The following is a 17,744-nucleotide window of genomic DNA, read 5'->3' as shown; positions in this document are numbered from 1 at the left end:
GTAACTTAAGTTTATGATATTTCTTGCCATTGTACTTCAAGTTCACTTCACACTCTTTAAGCAGTGTACACCTAGCCTAACTTTATGCCGTTTCTTTCCACGTTATCTTCACACTCTTTTTTCGCATACTGTAAGGAAGCTTATTTTTACACACTTTCTTGCACTAGCTTAACTTCACGCTCTCTTGCACTGTGTACGCCTACCTTAAATTTTTTGTATCTCTCCCGCGATCCTAACTTTGACCCATCATATCTGTAGACTCGCTCATGCCACTGTCTCGTGTTTAGCCATTCGTTGTGCCTTGAGTGACAATCTGACACATAAACCTCCCATCTGTCTGCTTTTACATGGTGGTGGGACCACCATGCACCCAAACCGCCTCGAAACACACGCATGCGCACACAGATAAGAGGTCCTAATCCAATAAACCATTTATCCACGGACTGGGACCAGCACTTTGTTTTAGCCGCCAAATCAATAAGAGCCCATGAGGGAAGCTCACGATAAAGTGAGGCATTTAAAGGAATACGCTTTTTGGGGGGAGAAGGTAAGGTGTTGGGGGGCCTCATTAGCATATCAATTGGAACTTTATTTCACCCAAAACAGCTGAAGGAAGCAAAGACAAATAAATGTAGCCTGTCAAATATGAAGAAAAGTCTGGACAGGTGGACAAACGGGAAGAAAATGGAGATAGCAGACAAGTGAGACTGATGTCATGTGACCTGATGTGTGCGCCTCCCCCCTCTTTCTCTCTCACACACACACACACACACACACACAAAGATAAGAAGGAGTGTTTCATTCCTGCCCGATTAGCTTTGGCATCAGGCCCGCTGGCACATTTTTGCGCCACATGGGCGCTGTCTAGCCCAGGGGAGGGAAATTCTAAGAAGAAATGAAAGCTAACAGAAGCCATGGGCCAAAATGGCTGACTTCATGTGTCTTTGTGGGCATGTGGATTCTTCATGCCTGCCAAATTTAATGTTATGTGAAACTGGCTTTGGGGGCTGGATTTTCAAAACTCTCCGGACGATGCTACCAAATTTTCACCAAAATGACCCTAAAATGGAGGCTTCAAACCAAAACGGGCGACTTTCTGCGTCTTTTCAGGCATGGGTTTTTGACTTTTTATGTGGGTCTACTCATGAAAGACATGCCTACCAAATTTCACAGAGCCAAGTGAAACTGGCTTCACGGTTGAATTTTCAAAACATTCCGGAAATTTTCACCCCCAAAAAGATTTCAAACCAAAATGGCCGACTGAGGTGAATTTTCATTGAAGTATTCCGGGGGAGAAGAACGCCTTTGCACCACATGCATTTAACCCACAAAAGCTCATAATATATGACAATAACTGTTGCATCATATTCTTTATAAATGTAGTATGGCCCTCAGAGGAGTTGATAAAATGGCGCGCGAGCACACACACACACACACACACACGAAAAACTACTGTCAGCCATTTTACATTCGACCCTTGTGCAGCCTCGCTATAAACATGAGGGTTAAAGTACCTTAGTTAAAACGTTACACGTGTCTCGCTACTCTTCGCTTTACTGCGGCACTATGGATTTTATTTTTTCTATGAGCCATCACATTAAAAACAAAAAGACTGTCTCGATCAATTTTTGCTATTCATCTCCCGTCCTCTCTCAGAGCCAAATCCCTGGCAGGGGCGGCGGCTCGCGTCGATGTCGTACGCGAGGGGAGTCATAATGACGTTAGCTCATGAATGGACAAATTGCCTGAGAATACACTTGGCAGGCTGAACACACACATCGTACACTGAAAGTGCAGATGTAGGTTATATTGTGGACCGAAGGGGGCACAAAGTGGCAATTTCAGTCCACATCTTAACTCTAGCTATACTTTTATGTTTGTAATGTGATTGATTTTTCTAGACAGAATGGGCAGCATGAAGAAGGAAGGTGCTAAATGAATCAGAATCATCTTTATTTGCCAACTATGTCCAAATAACACACAAGGAATTTGTCTCCGGTAATTGGAGCCGCTCTAGTACGACAACAGACAGTCAATTGACAGACAAACACTTTTGAGACATCGTGTAATGTAAAACAAAAAACACAAAAACAATACTAGAGAGCGCGTAACTGAGGCGACCACGCAGCCATTCACTTATTTCCTTATAAAATGACAAACAGGAAGTGTTAAGTCATGTCTCACTTTGCAGCTGCAGGGTAATCTGACTTGGCCGTGACTATTAATTAAGCCATTAACACAAATAACAATAATTTAACTAATGATGATGACAACGTGTTGCAGTTATGATGCATGTCTAGACCGCAGTATGCACCAAGCGGTAATGTTTGTCATTCCTGTGAGCGAGTCCAACAAAGACCATGCAGTCTTTCATGCTCCCGACTTGTTGATTTATACCCATTTTAATTATAGCATGACTAACAGGAGAACATTCCGACAAGTAGGTCATGCTAGGTTTTGGATGTCTTCGTTTATTTCAACTAACTTTTTTGTAATCAATCATTAAGAAGTTGGAACCATGGTGTTGAAGTGGCTGTTGATTACATTCAATTAAGCAAGTTCGACCAAAATGGACTGCACCACGTGGCTGCAACGACATTGGCGATCGAATCTGGTGAACATTCATCGATTCCTCGATTTATTTCATAATCTTTAGCATCGATCGATCAAGAATGTGTTAAAATGAAAATAAATTAAAATAAAACAAACGTATTGAGACATGGTGATCTATTCATTAGAAAAAATGGACACTTATGATAACATCGCAATACAATGAGAGAAAAAGTCAGAATACGCCAAGAATAAACTGTGTTATTATGAGTCAATTGTATGACAATGTTGTATAAGGATAAAGCCGGAATTTTTTTACAAGAAAAAGTTGCAACTTAACGAGAAAAAAGTCCCAATTTTACAAGAATTATGTCGTAATATTATAAGAATTAAGCTATAATATCTCAAGAAAAATTTTGCAATATTACCTAAAAGTCATAATATTACAGGAATAAAGTTGCAGGATGACAAGAAAAAAGTCGTAATATGAGACAATTCGTAATAAAAAAACAATAGTCGTAGCATTGCAAGAAAAATGGCAAGTCTACAAAAATAGTCAAGAGTAAGAATTGTGACTAATAAAATAGAACTACAAGTCATAATTTTACAGAACTAAAAATCGTATTACAACGTATAACATAACAAGCATTAAAATAAAGACAGAAATTCTTCATTCTGGTTTTGGTCTGACCATCTAGGAGGTGTTTTGAATATTATTATTACTCCCTTTATTATAAGGCAGGTCTCAGACTGTTACAAATCAAATGACGACTTTATCCATGCAGTAATCACCACTTTTGTCTTGTCACATTAGTACTACTGTGTATTTTCTTTTCAGCGTCGCGTTAACACTGGCACTTTTACAGCACAGCAGTTAATCCCAGCCTTTGAGCGAGTCAAGGACATTAAACAAAATGATCGCCTGTGGCTCAGCGTGTTTGCTCCACTTCCATGGTGGCCGAGCTGTTGGATGGGGGTGGCGGTCACCTGTGACACTCAACCACGCCCCCACACCAACATGCATACACACACATATATACAGTAGACGCGGTAGCATGTAAACTGCCATCAAGCAAGAGGAGGATGACGCAGGACACAAGAGAATGAGGCCAGTGGGCCCTTGTGTCTATGACACATCAACTGGGCCAACGTGGACGTAAGAGGCTGGACAATCTCACTGCCAGACAATAGCAGCAACACAAAAAAAAAAAGTCAGGGAGGATGGAAACAGAAAGAAAGAAAGAGAGAAAAAGAAAGCTAGAGAGAGACAAGAGCAAGAGAGAGAGAGAGTGTGTGCAGGCTCTCATCCATATTACATGCAGTGCTTGTTTGAAGCCTCCACTGCTCCTCTCTCTTCATGGCCAGCTTGGCTTTGCTGTCCCTCCAGTCCCCCACTCGCCACCTCAGACCACCCAGCACCCCTCAGGCATCCCGGTCTCTCCATCAGACTAACACGCACGCACAGCTCAACGGCTGCAAGTCCATCTCTTTCTCCTTCTGAAAACGAGCTCAGGGACCCACTAAATTCACTTCCTGTATGCTCATTTCAGCTTGCATATTAAGAAGAGTCTAACGGCACTATCGCAACATTAAGAGAACTTGTATGTTTATTTAAAAAAAAAATTTAAATGTACAAAAATAAAGTGGTAATGTTACAGGAAAAAAACTTATATTATTAAAACAAAACTCTGAATATGGGCAGAAATGGTTTAATTTTACGATACTCAAGTCGTAATATTACGGGGGGGAAAAAGTTGAACTATTTCAAAAAATTACTATAATGTCACAAAAATAAGCTATGATTTTCAGAGAACAAATTGCTAATATGAGAGCGAAACAGTTGTGATATTACCTGATCAAGACATAATAATATGGGGGAAATTCAGAATTTGAGAACCAAGTCGTAATATTGCCAAGAAAAGCTGTTTAAGAGAATATACTCGCAAAATACTTGTCATTTTACAAGACTGTGAATTGAACATAAAGTCACTTGCAATTTTTCAAGAATAAAGTTAGTTATGAGAAAAAAGTTGGACTATTACGAAAGATTTGTCATCATTTTGTGCAAATTAGGAGTTTAACAGTTTAATGTTTAATTTTACGGGAATGAAGTCGTGTTTTAAGATATTTAGCAAGAAGGGTTCTAAGATTTTAAAAAAGTTGTAATTTTGTTAGAATATAGTCCTTAATTGCGGAAAGAGTTTCCTCTGACAAGAAAAAAATTCATCATTTTACAAAAAATAGGTTGAAATTTTGAGAGAATAAAACCGTAGTACAATTTTGTGATCCTCAAAGGTTGAATTGACGCAACTGGACTTTTCTTGTTCGTTGAAGATGGTAAGTTGTATTATTAAAAGTAAAAAATTATAAGAAAAAAGATGCAACTTTAAAAGAATGAACTTGTAATATGGAAATCGGGAGATGGCAAATGTTCTGAACTCCTGCTTCACTGCCAGTCGAGTCACTCCCTATGTGCATGTTGAGGCTTGTTGATTATAAATGATTGAGTGAATGATTTGTAAATGTGTCCCAGGGCTGCTTGTAAACACTGTGCTCTTTAAACATTTAATGCAACAGTCAAGTGTCTGTGTGTCTGAGTCACTTGCTAAAATGTCATCAGAGTTGAGTCACCGGAGTCTAAACACCTGGGCGGAAGATCAAAAACACAAGAGCGGGATAGTGATCAATCTTTGTCCTGTCTGTGCTGTGACGAGTGGAAGATGAGACCACAGACTGACAGGAAGAGAATGCTCGCGTTCCTGTCAGTGATTTTTTGTAATGGTGAGTGTCTGCACGGTGTGTCTATACAGCTGCTTATCTGCGTGTGTATGTGTGTGTGTGTGTACTTTATAAGGGATGTTATCGCCCTGAGGTCAGCGTCTGGCCTCGTGTTCTTTTTACCGCCGATGACGAAGCAGCCGGGTAGTGGATGTGATTCATCCCAATGGATTTGATGGCCGTGACAAATGGAAAATGTCTGACATTACAAAGTGCACTTGTCACATGAGGCCGCTTAAAATGGCCGCCGCAGAGGGGCGCCATCCTGAGCGGGAGAAAGTCAACTACGGCGAAACCTGGCCTTTACGTCGGATTTCCCGGTAGATTGGATCCACAAAGCCATAACAGAAGAGGAGGTGTCCGTGCGGCTTGCCCCATTGAGATAAGATGTACAGCGACATCGGTGCGCCAATTGTTTTCAACACAAAAAGTGGGACGGGTAGCGAGCATCAGGTGTTAAACCTCTGGTCAGTGATGCTATTACGTCTCTGATACCGGGTCGGTTGTCTCATTGCCGAGAGAGATAGAGGCGTGATTACGTCAGCGCAACAACTGCTTTCAACACACAAGGGGGCATGGCCAGTGGGCGTCGGGGGTTAAAGCTCGCTTTGGTTGCTGCTGGTCGCGTTACACCTCTAATACTACTTGGGAGTCCATCTCTTAATTTAGAGGCTTCGCAGTACGTAGAGGGGGGTTAATGCAGGCTGCCCCACCAAGACAATTACATGCATGGGCGGCTATGTTACACGACAATTGTTTTCAACACAAAAAGGGGAATAGGCAGTACGCCAATTTTCCTCATTGTCTAATAAGAAAACTTGCTCTGTATGAGCAAATAAATCATAACCAGTGGGAATTTTCTGTCGTCAGAGCCATAACCAAGGTGGGACCCTCGAGGTGAGGCTAGTCCATGAACATGCGCAAGACTCCCACTAATAACATCAACTACGATTAGCATTATGAGGAGTTCTTTTTATTTGTTTCTAAGCCTGTCCGTCGAAATATGTCTTTACTTGAAACTGGTCCGTTGCGGCAAAAAAAGTTAGCGACTGCTGTAATGTGCTGAAAAAAATATCAATGAAGTCATCGATTAATCGACTTCAACTCGACTTTTATTACATTATAGTCGACTACAAAAAAAAAAAAAAAAAAAAAAAAACATTAGTCGTTTTTGCAATATCCTGCTTGGGTAGCTACTGTGTAAAAGACTAGTGTACGGTGTTATGGCGCTGACTGTAATTTTGCTGGATGTCTGCATGAAAGGGGCTTCAGTGTCTAGCTTGAAGGCTTGACGTTGTTTATGCCGCCGCGACAACCACCTGCAGTGGGTCGCCGCCCGTGGGACTCATCTGTCTCGGGCTGGGAAGCGGGTGCGCGCACTTGCAAACATAAGTCTTCTTGGTTCATTTCTCTGCGGGCTCCACGCTAGCTCATCTACATGCTGTAAATAGAGTCGCTTTGCCCTATGGATCCTCGACTGCACCTCTACATCATCCACGCAAGCGGATAATCCTCAAAAGTCGTTCACCTTCACATGCACTTCATGGCCGACTACGGTGGCGGATCCAAGCGCCTCCAAATTTCAAAATACGATTTTCCTTTCACAATAGATCATCATCATCCACTTTCACCGGCTCTAAAATCTACAATTGTTTCATTAAAGTTTCATAACATTTATAAGCTTAATTGTCATAAAATTACTTATGTCTTCTAATTGGGATTTTGATGATTACAACTTTTTTCTCATTACGCTGACAATTGTTTTGCGTAAACATTTGAACTTTAATATCACAAATAAATATTTAAAGCGTGATGTGGTTTTTTTCTTGACAATCTTTATAATTTATGATGTTCTAGTAGTATTTTGACTTTTCTTGTGCAATTACGACTATTTTGTATAACGTTTCGAAAATATATATTTTTACTAGTTCCTCATAAAATTACGACTTTCTTGAAATATTTTGTCTTTTTTTCCTAATAACATTTTGACTCAACGTAAAATTATTACTTTTTGCAAAATGTTTTGAAAATTCTACTTTAAAATGATATTTTAGCTTTTTCTTATATTTTTTGCTTTTCTCAAGTGAAATAGATTTGTTTCGAACAATAATTTGACTTCTCGTAAAATGACTTTTTGCGTACTTGAAAAATTATATTTTATTATTTTGTCATTAAATTCAGATTTTTCTCATGACATGACTAATAGAAGGTCACAATATTTTTCAGATCAAATTATGACTTTTTTTCACCATTTTATTTGCAAAACAAGTCCTTCATATAGTTTGAGTCCAGAAAATTCCCTGTTGTACAGGCCAGTGGGGGGGAAAAAAAAAATCCTGTTTTACAGGCAGTTGTTTTCATCGTCACGTAAGTACGCGGTTTCCAATCTTTGTAAGCAGTCAGTAAGTCAGTCATACAGTCAAACTCTGTGGTGAGATAAGGATTTACAAGCAGTGTGAGGGGAGGGTTGAGGGTGTTTTTCGTGTTAGTGGAGCAAAGGTAAAGCTGCAACATAAAAGGAGCTGGCGAAGCTGAAAACAAAAGTGAAAACCAAGCCGTGTTTTGAAGGAACGCAGACATCTAGTCCAACGAGACAATAACCTATTACGGAACATGCAAAATAAATTACAGGAATAAGTGGAGCGATGGGGATTCCCATAATGGCGAGGGCTGTCAATTCTCCCTTGATTCCGGGTTGTTTGCAGCATAAATAATTGATGAGTGTGGCGGCCGGGCTTAATGTCTTGGTGGCGGTCCGGCGGGACTTGCGATACCCCTTTGATATCCAGCGCTCAGCTTCCCCATCCGCGGGGGTAAAATATTAGAGAGGGACTCTTAAGTGCCTGTATGGTGCGCGTCCACGCGTGTGCGCCTATGGAAAAAGCGCCATCTCTGGCGTTTACATCTTCATTAATCAGCGCTCCTGCCGAAGGGGGGAGGCGGGCAAAAAAAAGAGTCTTTCAAATGCAAACGCATCAGTTCCGATTAAAAAGACAACCTGCTCTTGCGTGTCCCAGGGAGACCAGACAGCCGACGCTTCACTTCCTTGTCAACAAATCAATTCATTACTGCTGAAATGGCTCGTTATTCAGACTTTGCGAGTTTGCGCCAAAACAAACCGGACGAGGTCTTCAAGTGTGTTCCGGCCTTTTGTTTTTTTGTTTGTTGCTTGTTTCGTAAGAGTCTACTTTGAACTTTTTGCCAATTAAACGCTTTCACTGAGGCCAGGATCACACTAGCACTGTATGTTCCCATATAGGGGGTCCAATGGCAGTACTCGTAAGTCAGAATGCACCGTAGTCCATCACAAAACAATGCTAGCGTAGTATTACAGTCACAGTTACAGTACATATTTGGATGAAAAACACTTGTATACCGTGAATATAAAACTAACAAACGAAAAACAGTATGGCAATAACTGAGCATGCCTTGTTGTGCCTCGTAACCGCGGAACATCGTGCATCGGTAGCAGTGTAAACTGAAGATGATGGCTTCACTTATTACGTTATTTTAAAATCAGCATTTTACTCTGATGTTGTTTGGACTTTTTTTCGGTCCTCCCAAAAAAGATTTTTGCCCAAAAATGCAATTTATATAAAATATTTATTGGTCAAAATACCTCTTTTCACCAGAAGATATTAATACTTTTCCCTCATGTGTTAAAATGTTCCAATCTTGTAGTTTTTCCAGATACGCGATTGCAAGCCAACATTTTTTCCTGTGGAAAGTGTTTTTTTGGGGTTTTTTTTTTTACAACCTCCTGGCGTGTCGGCATTGATACAATTTGGACCACGATATTTTAATACATGTCCACATACGTGTGGACTTAACCGTGTGTAAAAACTGGTCTGGCTTGGGGTGTCTCAGTACTGTGAACATGCACACGGGCTGTGAGTGCAGAGCTATTTTAAAGTCTGGAATACATTTGGTTGTGTTTGTTTAGTCTGCGGCCGAGGCTCCGCTCTATCTGACTGACTGACTGACTGACTGACTGACCTCACGAATGCTGCGGCCGAGCTCGTAGCAGAAGCCCTGACATTACCGTCTTCCTCTTTCAGCGAGCCTCTCGTTGGGAAAGACTCGCCGAAGCCGGGAATGCTAACCGCCGGCGCACTTTAAGTACGGCATGCCGACGAGTGTATAATGGGCTTTTGCTTCCCGGCCCGATTGTTAGCTGGTGCGGAACTAATCCGAGGGCAGCCAAAACTGAAGGCGAAGGCTCGTCGAGCGGTGAATTTGGCGTTCCTCCAGTGGGCCGCGCAGCCATTACCTCCTGCCACGCTGGCTGCCTCTGACTTGATGGCGACACACCAGAGGCCCCTTCCAACCTCGCAAGGGGCCCCCTTTTCCAAAAACAACTATTGTCCTAAATCTGTGATTTGCGCTAAATCTGTGATTTGCGCTTCTCATAAAGATATATGCGTAATATTTCAATCCTCTTCTCAGAAAATGACACCATATTTACAGTGTAACGTCTAAGATAAGGTCTCATAAAAAATGTTGACTGTCGTTTTTACACAATATTTCGACATTATTCTTAGAAAACTGTCGCGTTTTTAATTTTAGAATTCAGTCAAATAATGACTTTTTTTGCGACTCTTTCACCCGCAAACTTGACAACAGCATAGTCTTTGCCATTTCCTTTTTTTTTTTTGCATAAACCTTTAAACCTTGTCATACAATTTTGACTTTTTTCTCGTATGATTCCAACTTGACTATTTTAAGATTCTGACTTCTTTTTCATGTAAATACATCGATGACGCTTAACTTTTTTGCTGAAAAAATACCAACATAGTTCCTATAAAATATTTTCTTTTCATCTAATTTTGGGACTATATTCTTAGAAAATTGTGATTTTCTTTTTTATCGTTGCATTAAGTTTGTTTCCTAGAAAAATGTTGGAACTTTTCTTCTAATGTTACAACTTTTTTCTTCTAAAATTATGATTTGATTGTTAGAGAAAATATGACTCTCTCTTGAAATAGCTGATTATGAAAAGTTCTTGCAAGAGATACTTTCTTTGTGTAACATTTGGACTTTATTCTCAGAAAAATATAATATTTTTAACGTAGCATTAAGTTTGTTTCCGAGAAAAAAAATCTAATATGACTTTTTTGTCTTGATCAATTACAGGTTGATGTTTTTTTTTTTTTCTCATAAAAATACATTGACCCAACTAACATCCCACTAAGTTTGTTTCTTTGACTTTTTTTCTTGTAAAATTGTGACTTGCTTGTCGGGAGATCCCAACTTTTTTCCCTTTAAAAATCTTTCTGAATACGACTTTTTTCCCCTGCAATATTTAGTCTTTTTTCCTGAAAGAAACTACGTAAGAATGCTCGGAACATGGTTATTTTGTGTAATATTTGGACTTTGCGACGTTTTAATTGTTGCTTTAAGTTTGTCTCCTACAAATAAAAGCTACATTTTCTCCTAATATGACTTTTTTCCTTGTAAAATGACATCTTAATTGTTGTAAGATTACAAAATGTGTCCTCAGAATTACAACTTTGACGACATTATTATGCGAATATGGCGTTCCTCCACCAGCAGGCGGTCGAACCGTTATGCCGCTGCTGTGCTGTGGCTGCCTTTGACCTGATGGCGACATACCAGAGACATACCCCCCCTGGCGCACACCTCCTACTTTTACAAGAGCAAGCAAACACAGGCAGGGCTTGTTGTGGCTGGCATGACAAACAGACTGGAGCTTCAAAGATGCTGCTGTGAATTCAGCATAAATGGATCATTGTTCTTTGGAAAATGACATGAATTATGTACACGGCCATCCTGGGGAAGGGAGGGGGCGGGTCACGAGAGAGCAAACCGGCATGTGACTGGTGGGCCGAGGGGGTTGTTCCAGGCCGGTAAGTGGTTCATCGGGGTCTCGGGGAGGTTAATTTTCCACCGACAGACGAGCTGAGGCTCGGCTTCCGTGACTGTTTTGACCGCAAGCGCCAGCCGACACCGCAGGCCGTCTGGCGAGCCGCAATAAGGCGGTAGCGGCGAGGTTAACTCGATTGCAGAGCGAATCTCAACACGGACCGCTTACCCAAAAGGGACTTGGTTTCACTCGTCCGTTTCCTCCTCTAGCAACGTGCCACATCCATCAAGGCCGATCGATAGCCACGGGCGTCTCCACTCGTCCGCCTCACAGAGACAAACGAGCGCTCCCCCTTTGCTTACGTAACCGTCGACTTATCGCCTCCCTTTGATGCTTATTTTGCTACTGTCGGCTGGTTGGAGCCCTGGGTCTGGCACTATTGACTTGTTTGCGCATCTGAACATGAAACATTTTGTCAGAAAATTATTAACTCTTAAAATCACCAACCCTGTAAAAAATATGACTCCTCTCTCGCAATATGATGGGAATTTTTCTTCTACACACTAATTCTTCAAATATTTTTGCCCTGGTAAAATTACTACTTTTTCTGTTGTTCTAACGCTTAGAATTCAAACTTTGTTTTTGTTTTTTTAGTTTTTTCACCTCATTTTTTTAAATCACTCTTTTTGCATTTCAATTTTTTTTTTCTAATAATATGCTGAATTCTTGTCTTTTTTTTCAACATTTTTCTCATAAAACTGACTTTTTGCATAGTATTTCAACATAACGCTCAAAAGACGATTTTTCCAGGGAAATTATGCATTTTTTCTCAGAATCTGAAGTTCTTTCCAAACGTGATTTTTTGTTTTTGTTTCTGCATAACAAGTGTGTCATGTAAAAAATTATTGGAAAATTACTTTATTCGTCTTAAGCTATCGTACTGTTGACTACTGTTCATTTCAACTTTGTCAGAAAAAGGCTTTCAGTAAAATCAGTAATATGTTGTCTGATTTTTTGTTTTTTCTCATAAAATTACAAATGTAACATGACTTTTTGCATATTTAGATTTTTTACAATAACATTTTCCTCAAAACACCCTTTTTCTCATTTTTTTTAAATACAAAATTGTAATGTGTATAAAATGTAATATTTTTCTTGCTAAATTACAATTTTGAATTATTTTCTGGTGAAATTACAGCTTGTTCCTAAAAATATTTGGACTTTTGTAAAATTGCAACTTTTTTCTGTTTTTTTTTTTTTTTTTTTTTTTATAAAACAAAACAAATTTTAAAAAGTTATCGTTCACAAGGTCTTCATTCAGGATTTTGGTTTGTGAGGAAACCATGGTCATGAAGCAACAAGTGACAAGTGCTTGTCACAGAGACAGACTTTACAGCTTGTTCCTAAAAATATTTGGACTTTTGTAAAATTGCAACTTTTTTCTGTTTTTTTTTTTTTTTTTTTTTTTATAAAACAAAACAAATTTTAAAAAGTTATCGTTCACAAGGTCTTCATTCAGGATTTTGGTTTGTGAGGAAACCATGGTCATGAAGCAACAAGTGACAAGTGTTGGCGGTGGGGGCAACAGGGGGGTTATTAACTTGTTTGGGCTCACGTAGGCTGAAATCTCTGTGTGTTGAAATCAAACTGCGCAAATGGAGCTGGATGTGAGCTGGAAGAGGAGCAAGAAGCATGATTAGCACGACTGCGACAATCCAATGAGATGACACCAGGGAGAGAGAGCAAGCGAGCGAGCGAGCGAGCTACAGTCAGACAGACAGACAGACAGACCAACAGATAGCGAATGAGTTTAGCTGCGTCAGTGCAGTAATGAAGTCCCTGGCTTCCAAACAGCAAATAGAGAGATGCAGCTGTCTGCCGTCTGTGCCGCAGACACTCAGTCAGGCCGGCCGCGAGAGAGGGGAGGGGGCGGGATAGACAAGAGGGGGGGCTGTTCTCGCCGTCTGACACTTGCGACTGAGCCAGCGCGACAAAACAAGGCCCGACACACATATACACACTCAATTCCCTCGGCGCGGTTATGTCGGTCGGCAAGGCTGGCTGAAAAATATCAGGTCAGCGCGTCTGATTCGCTGTTCAACAAAAACAAAGCTTACGTGACAGAATAGTCAATTCAAGACACAGGAGGTGTACGTTTGGCCTTGGCAGAGGTCTGCACCAAACTGAGTGCCACTGTCGCTCTCAGAAGTGTTACGGGCACAGTGAAAAGTCGGAAAGTTATAAGAGTGAAGTCGTAATACTAGGAGAATAAAAATGCTTTATTTTTCATCTAGAAATTTTTTTATCACTTAATGGTCCAAGTTTTTTTGCATAACACTGAATTTTGTTCCTATAAAAAAATATTTTTTTTTATTTACAAATTTGGAAAATGAAAGATTTATTCTCAAAGAATGTATTTTGTTTTCATAAAATTTCCTTTTAATTCCTAGATTTTTTCCTGTAACAATAAGACGTTATTCTCCGTTATTCTTGTAAAACTATTGTCATAAGATTATTACTTTATTCTCATAAAATTTACAATTTTTTCCCTGTAAAAAATCCGGATTTAATTCTTGTATTTTTTTATTTGACTCCCATTTCACTTGTGTAAAAATATCACTTTATTTTCCTGAAATTACAAATGTATTCTCCTGCAAAAATCCTGATTTAATTCTCATAGTCCTCCTCTAACAGTGAGTTTATTCTCATAAATATTTCCTACAAAAATACAACAAAAATCTAACTTTAGTCTCATAGATTTTTCCTGAAAAAAATCAAGACTCTTCTTGTCAATTTTTCCTGTGTGTGTGCGCCGCTTGCGTCTGTGTTTGCACTAGCAGCGCTGCGGGGCACAGAGTGCTGTTTGTAAAGCACAGGAGGTTAGGGGGGTTTGAACTGCGCTTTCTCAAACCAAACACCCTGAACAGGATACGTGACCGGTCGCCGGCGAAGAAAGTGACAAAGTTCCAGAATGCGTCCCCTTGTTCGAGCCTCTACTGCTTGTAAAAAGCCACAGTGTGTAAATGTGGGCCAAAGGGAAAAGGGTTAGAGCAACACGCCAGAGTTTCTCCCAAAAAAAGCCAGTGCGAAAAAGTATGTGTTACTATAAGCTGCCTGGCTTCCACCAACATCCACTGGGATGTGGAAACTATGAGTCACCACCACGGAGACGGCGGTTGCGGGAGTCTGGAGGATGTTCAGGTTGAGAGACACGTCCGTCTGCCTCACTTCCTGTTCAGGCAAACACGCACTTTCATCTCACACACACACACAGAGATGAACAGCCGGTGTCCTCGGCGAATACTTTCATGGAAGCGGTGCATCCGCTCTTTGAGGAACGACATCCTTTTTTTAACTCCTACCTAGGAAGCAGGGACTGATCAAGAGGTGCTCAATAGGTGGATTCCGGTCCACATCTGGACACAGGCACCTTACTTTACAGACCCCGACATGACCAACGCATGCAATTTAACCGGTTACGAGTCTTGCCTTAATAAAGTTGTCTTTCAACAGCAATAGTCATAATTTACAGGAAATTTGAATGAAAACAGTTTTTGCAATAAAAAAAACTCTACAACCAAAACAAAAATTTCTTTTTTGATGACAGTAAAGTCTTATTTACGTAAGAAATATTTACAAGAATAAAGTCCGATTCTGCCAATAAAAACATGACAAGTTGAGATTTCAGGTTTTTACAGGAAATAATTCACACACTAAAGTCTTAATTGGATGAGGAAAAAAAGTCCTAATCTTACTAGAATAGAGTCGTAATTTTATGATGATAAAGTCATAATTTTACATTTAAAAAAACCTCACTAGAATTAAGTCCTACTATTAAACGAAACAAGAATACAATCGGAGTTTTACAGGATATATTAAAAAGAATAATGTCGTAATATTACGAGAAAAAAGCATGACAATGAGAATGAAGTCAAAATAGCACAAGAACAAAAAGGAATATTATCAAGAAAAAAATATATATACAAGAAAGACGAACTATTAAGACGATAGAGGAAAAAGGACGTGGGAATTTTGGCCTTCAGTCAGCCAGTAGGTGTAATTTCAACAAAATTCCCCATGTCTTTTTTCTTGTAAAACTGTTTTTCTCATAAAATGACAACTTTTGACAACTATTTCGATTTGTTTGAACTTGTAAAACAGCATTTCATTGTGCCTCATAATGCTTTTTTTCCATCTTATCAAGCTGTGCGGCCTTTTCCTCCAACAATGGCTTCAACATTGAATGAGCGAGAGAGAGAGAGAGAGGGAATGAGAGAAAAGACATTCCGCAGAAAGATGACAACACCTGACAAGGTGGTGAGACAGAGGCTCCAGAGAGGAGGCGAAAGTATGCGACGGCGAGCGGCGACGATGCGTCATGTAGCCGTCGGTTAACGGCACCTTAACGACGCGGTTAGCTACGGCGTCTCACGCACTCATCTTGCGCTTTGTGCGCTGACCTTTGTTCTTGCTTCTAGTATATCTACTCAATCCAGGGGAGGAAGACAAATGGGAAGGCAGGACAGGAGACGCATGTACCATTAATCACGACTGAAGCGGACAGGGAGTCTTCTTATCTGTGCACAAAAAGTCTTACCTCACTTCTCGCATCACACATACAGTAAATCTTTAGAATCCATTTGAGTTGAAATGTATGCTTTCGTGGTTAATGACAGATGTAAATACCTCAAATAAAATGTGACTCTTCTTTGAAAATGTTGATTCAGAGGGGTGCCCCCATGTCAAATTAATTTCTTAACATGTGATGAATTAACAGAAATGTAGGGCAGTCAAGTTTTGCACCATTTAAAATGTAACTAAGAGGACGTCCTCCATTTACGCCATTTTGAGGTTCACGGACAGCACGCAACGGACTACTTTGCGCGGCAGCATAAGAATAAGTGGTCACGTGGCACAACAAGGCACACTCAGTTGCCGCCGTACTTACAAGTTTTTTCATACAAATATTTGCTGTAATTATGACTTTACTACAGCCTTATTGTAACATGGAAAACTGATGGGTGGCCCGCTCATAAATGTGCTATCGTATTTAAAGTATTGCCTCCAATATTTGTAGCCATTATTCATCATCACTTTTTGCATAATTATGCTTCCTCTACTAAGCTCCGATAGCCGAAGAATTCCCAAGAGACGACTTTTTTGACAAGGGAAAAGTTGTCGGGCTCACGGACTGCTCGCACCAACAACGGGAGTGGGAGGGGCACGTCAGTTTGCCTGCACTAACGACTTAAAACCACGGTATACTTGAAACCAGGAACCGCCCTATGACTTCTGCATCCAATTATTAATACCCAAATAAAACCTTACTATTCTTTGTATTTGGGTAAAAAAAAAAAAAAAGAAAAGAAAAAAGATCCAGAGTGCTGCCCTCAAATCAATTGCATTGCATTTTTGTCTAAAAACATGATTTGTATGTGGGTAAGATTTTGATACACAGAGATTGCTAATCTTTCAATCCTAAACAGGAATCGCACCGGAACCATTTTCAAATCCATTTTTGACAGAGCCTACAGTCTATTCAGTGCTGGGCTTTGGTTATGGGCTGGCAGTTTATGAGGTTCATGTATTGGCCTTTTGTTCAGTGACATTCCCAGTGACCCCCAGGTGACCCCGGGGGGTGGGCAGGGGACAAATGATGCACTTCCCCTTCAGCTGTGGCCAGCTGGCCTAACCTCATCTTGTCTGATGAGGCCACCTGTCCCAGACCTCTCACACAAATACACACGCACACACAGAGTAGGTCAACAGCGGTTTAAGAAAACACCGTGTAGTCTAGTCCACCTGACCAGTCAGCGACAAAGTGACCACGTCTTTTGGCTGGTTGACAAAAATAACTTCTCAGGATATTGCAGCTTCTCCCAAAAAATAATGAATGCATGTTTTTCATTAAGAAAAAAAGGCTGCTTTTCTCCTTGAAAAGAAAAATGACTTTTTTATGAAAATAAAACTGAAAAAAATATGACTGTCCTCATAAGATTACATCCATCCATTTTCTGAGCCGCTTCTCCCCACTAGGGTCGCGGGCGTGCTGCAGCCAATCCCAGCTATCATCGGGCAGGAGGCGGGGTACACCCTGAACTGGTTGCCAGCCAATCGCAGGGCACATAAAAACAAACAACCATTCGCACTCACATTCACACCTACGGGCAATTTAGAGTTGTCCATCAACCTACCATGCATGTTTTTGGGATGTGGGAGGAAACCCATCCATCCATCCATCCATCCATTTTCTGAGCCGCTTCTCCTCACTCGGGTCGCGGGCGTGCTGGAGCCTATCCCAGCTGTCATCGGGCAGGAGGCGGGGTACACCCTGAACTGGTTGCCAGCCAATCGCAGGGCACATAGAAACAAACAACCATTTGCACTCACAGTCACACCTACGGGCAATTTAGAGTCTCCAATTAATGCATGTTTTTGGGAAGTGGGAGGAAACCGGAGTGCCCGGAGAAAACCCACGCAGGCACGGGGAGAACATGCAAACTCCACACAGGCGGTGCCGGGGATTGAACCCGGGTCCTCAGAACTGTGAGGCTGACGCTCTAACCAGTCATCCACCGTGCCTGCCCGGAGA

The 17,744-nt window shown here is 40.8% G+C and overlaps 1 protein-coding gene across 2 annotated transcripts in view; it reads right to left on the bottom strand.

The window, feature by feature from the left end:
- Window positions 1-17,744, bottom strand: part of skila (SKI-like proto-oncogene a) — a 79,853-nt gene that overhangs the window by 17,019 nt on the left and 45,090 nt on the right. The window lies entirely within an intron of this gene.

Source organism: Phyllopteryx taeniolatus, chromosome 14 (assembly GCF_024500385.1).
Source record: "Phyllopteryx taeniolatus isolate TA_2022b chromosome 14, UOR_Ptae_1.2, whole genome shotgun sequence".
Taxonomy (NCBI): Eukaryota; Metazoa; Chordata; class Actinopteri; order Syngnathiformes; family Syngnathidae; genus Phyllopteryx; species Phyllopteryx taeniolatus.
Note: the sequence above shows the minus strand (reverse complement) of the source record. Positions and strands in the feature narration are given on the sequence as shown.